Source organism: Dendrobium catenatum, unplaced genomic scaffold, assembly GCF_001605985.2.
Source record: "Dendrobium catenatum unplaced genomic scaffold, ASM160598v2 fragScaff_scaffold_1220, whole genome shotgun sequence".
In the NCBI taxonomy this organism is placed as follows: domain Eukaryota; kingdom Viridiplantae; phylum Streptophyta; class Magnoliopsida; order Asparagales; family Orchidaceae; genus Dendrobium; species Dendrobium catenatum.
The window spans coordinates 12,556,778-12,563,253 of record NW_021319682.1 but is presented as its reverse complement, the minus strand read 5'-3'; the positions used below and the strand labels follow the sequence as shown (position 1 = coordinate 12,563,253).

The 6,476-nt window shown below is 33.8% G+C and overlaps 1 pseudogene; it reads left to right on the top strand.

Moving 5' to 3' along the window:
- The first annotated feature begins 4,657 nt into the window (after positions 1 to 4,657).
- On the top strand, positions 4,658 to 5,084 carry LOC114580703 (annotated as a pseudogene).
- Positions 5,085 to 6,476: the final 1,392 nt, after the last annotated feature.

Below are 6,476 nucleotides of genomic sequence, written 5' to 3'. Positions count from 1 at the left end.
CTAATGAGCATCATTTATGAGAAGAATATATTAGTGCAATATATCAAATTCCTAAACATAATGTTTCACTTATTCTACATTAAAAAAATTTATATAAAGCATACACTCATGAAGAAGCAGACTAACACTAACAATTATTACTAAAGATGATGAATACAATAATATACCAGTCTATTGGGGGTCCAAGGGGGCGCTTACCCCTGGCGGAGTTCGACCTATTCTATTTGTTTTTAAAGTTCGTTACTTATTTGTATGAAAAGATACAGAGCAGTACCGAGCATGTACTAAGCGGTACCGAGCATGTCTGCTCGGTATCGAGCATGTACCCAGTGGTACCAAACGTAATTGTACCGAGTGGTATCGAGCATGTACCTAGCGATATCAACGATACCAAGCGGTATCGAGCAGACAAACTGATTGTGGAATCTTACTCAGTAGAATATGGAGGTCCTTATGGTAGAACAGATTAATCTTGTATTTCAAAATAAGGTGATGGATAGAACCACGAAGAAGAAGAGCTTTCAGTGGTTAGTCGAAGGAGACTCCAACCCAACTCATGATAGAAGATAACTCCAAGCAATAGGTGAAGAATAACTCACAGTGGAAGGAAGCCGACACCGAACAAAGAGGGAAAAAGGTCACTCGAAGAAGAAGGGAGAAAACCTATTTTTGAGAAATTACGGAAGATCGTGCAAGGGTTGGGGTGTCCGAACTTAACAAATATATATTATGTTAGTTTTTTTTTTTTTTAGAGGTGGACGCCTCTAAACTGTGAGGCGAGGCACTCCTTAAGGTGTCCCTCAATAAACTTGAGGCGTACACATCAAATCCTGAACTCATTGTGTGGGCTTTGAGGCTTAAAGGGGCAAAAGTGCGCTGAGGTGCACCTCTTATTGCGCAATTTTAAACCATGACTCCTACCACCTTCATCGATTACAATCTTTCTGATATATGTCGCCCTTCGACAATGGTGTCTCCAACGACCTTCTCCAACTACGATCTTTTTTACCTCTATCGCTTATCAACTATAATCCTTTCGACCACTATCACCCAACTATGGTCTTTCCGACTATCGTCGCCCAACTGTGATTTTTCGACCTCCGTCGTTGGATTACAGTTCTTCCGTCCATCATCAACTGACTACAATCTTTCCAACCTACATCATTCGCCAACTATGGTCATGCCGACCAAATAAACATATTAAAACTGATTCTTCCAACTCCCACCATTTAATGCACTATATATGATGTATATTTGCTTCATCGAGCCAAGGCATATCCCCTAAGGAATGGCCTCATTTGTAATCAACTACAAACACTAATGGAATAATTTAAACTAGGCAAGGCCTCATGGTTTTCCCCCTTTTTAGTGGTTTGCTTGTAAAAACTTTGATGTCACTTATGAATGCTGTATACCTCAATCTTTCATCTGTTTGTGTCTTAGATATTCGTACAAAGCTAAGACGTTAAAGTTTTTATTTCTCCACCACCACGAATATTCCATGACGCAACACATATGCCACCATATGAATGTGTAATCAATTCCCTATAGTAAGCACTTTGATCAACCATGGTGACCTTCAATATCATGTTGTCACAGGGCTTTGTATATGCAACAATAAGCACATATTGTATGGCATAATGAAGCTAATATCATCCCTTCATCTGGAGCCACCTTAAATGATCCTCCTTATGTGATGAATCATTCAACTTCACACTCAAACTATTTATTTCGCATGAACTTACATTAAATTCATCATGAAACACTTGTAACCTCAACATCAAACAAGCTCAAATTTGCCTGTAACTTGTTAGCCCCTAAAATTCATTTTTCTCTATTATAAATATAGCCCTTTTGCAAATTAAAGGGGTTAATTAGCAAATCAGGAGTAGGAGCTTTTCCTTCTTACCACTTAGGGGAGCTTATTCACTTTTAAGTTGAATCCTCAATGCATCAATCTCTCTTGGCCATGCGCAAATTTTTCCTAAACACTCTTTCATTCAAAAAATCTATAATGTTTAGGTGCTCTATCATCCATGGAAGGTCTTCATTACTTATTTAGGTTATCATAATGCACAATCGAGGTCTAAGGAGAGGAAATAATGATCTTTCTTATATAATCTCTTGAAGAATTATTGGCTATATATACTCTTTCTCTCTTTAAACTTAGTAATGTATGTCAACTACCTAAAATGATGCTAAAGTGTCACTTGAGGGAAGTTTTGTCAAAATGAATGATGGCATCACTATTGGCACACCTAAAATGTCAATGCCACATTTAAATCTCAATTATATCTAATTCATTATTGGGTTAACCTAACTCTTATAATTAAATAGTTATCCAAAAGTGACTACATCACTAAAAAAGATTTCACCCTTTTTTAAAATTTGGTTCAATTAACTAAATTGAACTAATTGGATCAAGTTAACATTATTTTCTAAATATTCTTTAAGTGTTCCATATAAACTATATTATTATGATCATTCAATTTGATCACTATAAATTAGTTGATCATGAAAGGTCAAATTTAGCCGATTGAGTACACCCTAACCCAAATGAGTTTAAGGCATTCAAAACCTCTAATTACTGGATTTGATGCATTCAATGGCATGTCCATAAGATAGGGGAAGCTTCAGGTCCAAATTGGCCCTATGGGTTGGCCAATTTATTCGCAAAAACACAACTTATATAATTCAAAATGGGTTAAGTGAACCTCAAACATTATATTGGCACACACTATTAAAAGTAAAAAAAATTTAATATAACATAGGCTTGATCAATTCAATTTGACCATTAGATTGACCATAATTATTCAAATAAGTTATTTTATCCATTAACAGGGACATGCCCATTTACAAATGACATAGTTCAATTCGATGTTCAAATTAAATTAAACTCTTATGAGTGATTCTAGAAAAAAATAAACTTTATTGTATCTAGATCGATTCGACAACTTTAAGTAGGTAAATTCAATTAGATGACCCAATATGTCTCTTTAGAATCTAAATAGGGGCATATATTTTTCAAAGTAAATTAGATAAATTACTTGATCAAATCAAATTAAATATTTGAAAGTTATTTTAACTAAGAATATTAGGAATATATTCTAGTCTAGCCTAACCTCTTTTGACAAAATATTATATTATTTATTATATTTAGTTATTTAGGTTATCTTCAAATTTATTGAATAAAGATAAATAATTAAATGAAAAAACAAAGAAAAATAAAATTTATTCTTTGATGATTTATTTAAAACACTTTGATTTCTAATTTATTAATGAATTTTTAATTTATAATTATGTAAAATATTTGATAAATCAAAAAATATTTTTTGATTAAAAATTGTGAAATATTTTTATGTTATTTAAAAATTACATTCATTTTAATTTGATTTATATATTTATGTATATACATTATGATCTAATAAATAGTATTTATTTAAATAAAATAATTTGGTCATTTTTAATAAATAAAAATATGATAATTATAAAAAAAAATAGTTTAAACATTTAATATTTCTAAAATTAAATTGATAACTTTATCTATTTATAAATATATTTATATACAATTCAATGTTTTTTCTATTATTATTTAATTATTAACTAATTATTTTAAATTAAAAAAAGATATTTAATAAATAAATTATTAATCTTATTATGATATTGAATTATATATATATATAATATATATATATATATATATATATATATATATATATATATTTTTATATTTTCTTAATTTTATATGCTAATTTAAATTTATAAAATTATAAATTATTTAAAAAAATGAAAAATTTGACTTCTTTGTTTTCCTTAATTAGGAGTATGGAAAATTTAGAACACTTCTTTAATTTTCTTAATTTATAATTTTTAGATAATTTTGTAAATTTTACAAAATCTTGATAAGTATACTTTAGAATAATAGATCTATCACATCATTTGCACACTTAGAGACATTAAGAGGAGAATTTATTCTGTGCGGACATCAGATAGTTCGGAGACGAAACAGAACGCGTCACATCATCCGACACATCGATACGAGCACAGTGCCGAACAAAAAAGTGATGCTGTTCATTCTATTGTGACTCTCGATCACATATGCCTGGTGTTCACGACGCACATAATAATTTTTCATTTAAGAGAGCCTATTACCAGTGTAGGAAATTTTTGTCTTCTACAATCAGATAAACTTAATTAGTCTATTGAATTCATTAGGAGAAATCTCTAAAATTTAAAACATTTGCCTATCATCAATGATTAATTACTCTATCAATTAGTAATTAACAATTTAGCAACTCATTAATGATTCACACGGTACTATTTTTAGTAAATTCATTAAATTTCAAGCCAGCCAAATATAGTAAAAAAATTTACAAATTTATTTGATTAAACATAATTGCTTATAAATTGCGTTTAAACCGAATCTGAAGTCCGAACGAGCCACAAGTCGTACTTCCCATACCAACCAGAAATACTCGCTCCGTCGATCGAGATCGGAGTCGAGGGAGACAAGCACGTGCGATCTGCTTTCTTGATCGGCCGGCGGCAAAAGGAAAAAGAGATCTTCGCCGGCGGCGATAGGCGGAGGAGGAAGAGGGTGGGAGATTGTTGGTGAGTTGATTACCCGAGGGATCGATCGGGTGGGTAAAGAGAGAGGGGAGAGAGAGGGAAGAGAGTGAGGGGAAAAGGTCGTCATCGGTGGCTGGAAGAAGAGTTAGGAGATAGGTGAAATGTCGGACGCGTTTTTGCCGGAGTGCAAGAGGAGCACGGAGGTTGTTTTCGATCACTCTGCGGGAGACACGGTTGTGCTCGGAATGCGGGCTGGTTCTTGAGGCGCACTCCATCGATGAGACCTCGGAGTGGAGGACCTTCGCCAATGAATCCGCTGATAACGATCCCGTCCGTGTCGGCGGGCCTACTAATCCTCTCCTCACGGACGGCGCCTTTCAACTGTCATCGCTAAGCCCAACGGTGCCAGGGAGAGTTCTCTCTCTCTCACTGGGACGGTGCAGAACCGTGGCTCCAACCCCGATCGCTCTCTCATTCTCGCCTTCCGCACAATCGCCACCATGGCCGACAGGTAGGGTTTTTCTTTTCTTTCCGAATGCCTTAATTTAAGGAAAAGAAAGACCTTGGTACATTGAGCTTTTCTGGATTTGTTCATTAACAGATTGGTTTGGGTATGCATGAATACTTCTTGGTTGATTTGCTCCAATTAGTAGTCTTTAATCTGTAAAATAAGAAATAGGATCGGTCTACTAGCCATTCTGTAAACAGGGAGAGTTTTAACCGGAGAATTTGGCGAATGTTGACTTTGCTCCTTTTTTTGAAAATTTTGTAATTACTCTCTGCTTATACCTTAAAATGTTTATGAATAATGCCTCATCAGTTTTGCTTTTTGCAGGACCTGTTCAGATGAAGGTAAGGCTGTTATATTTCCAATATTGAAATTTGTCCTGAATATGTCTCATTCTTTTCTCTAATGACAGTCATTCTGACTTATTCCAGTCCATCAATATAACATATTATGAAGCGTTGTTAATGAATTGTGAGATTAGGTATCTTATTTGACACTTGTAGGCATGAAATTCTTCTTGGGATGATTAGAGTCCTCTTGGAAAGGGAATTTCTTTGTGATCTTGCTTCTGAGATTCTAATTTTGGTGAAGGTGATGTCAATAATGATTGACAAAGGAATGCAGCCAATTAACCATCAGATAGAAGAAAAAATCCCTTTTAGTAATGGTTAAAAATGTCTCATGGGTAGGATAATATATTATGAAAATTTTAAAAGTGCAACTTAATTAGCCTATCCTAAATATCACTAACACTGCCAAACTTGCCCATCAATTTCTTTATATATCTGAAGGCAGAGGATTTTAATGTTTGGATGTGTTATCATTCTGATAGAGTATCTCTGTGTAATGCCTATTAGATTGCTTCCCCTAAACTAAGTTATTTGGTAGTGGATGTGTGGCAAAGTCAGGGAATTGATAGGAAGTTACTAGGATAAAAGAATAAGGATTCTATTGAGAATAGTAGCTTTCCCTAATCTAATAAGAGGAGAGAGAGAAAGGAGCTAGCGGTTGTTCCTTGGGAACCAAACCATGCCTTTCAGGGTTTTAGGTAGCTTAAAGATGATTTCATGGATAGAGAGAGAGAGAGAGAGAGAGAGAGAGAGAGAGAGAAGGGGAGGGAGGGGGGAGGGAAGGGATGGGAGGGATCGCTTAGTATGTTTCTTTGTTTCTCTATTCAAACTAATATTAGTTTTTTTCTTTATTCTTCATTTGGTTGTCTCCCCTTATTTTTAAATTACATTTTTTTGCAATTTAATTCCTCTTTTTTTTTTCTCTTTTGCAAACCCATTCAAAGTTAAACTTACAAATTTTCATGTGCACCTGAAATTTATGGAATAAGGCTAATGATGATGGAACGAAATGCAATCAATTACATAGCTGTAGTAACTTAAAAAATAAG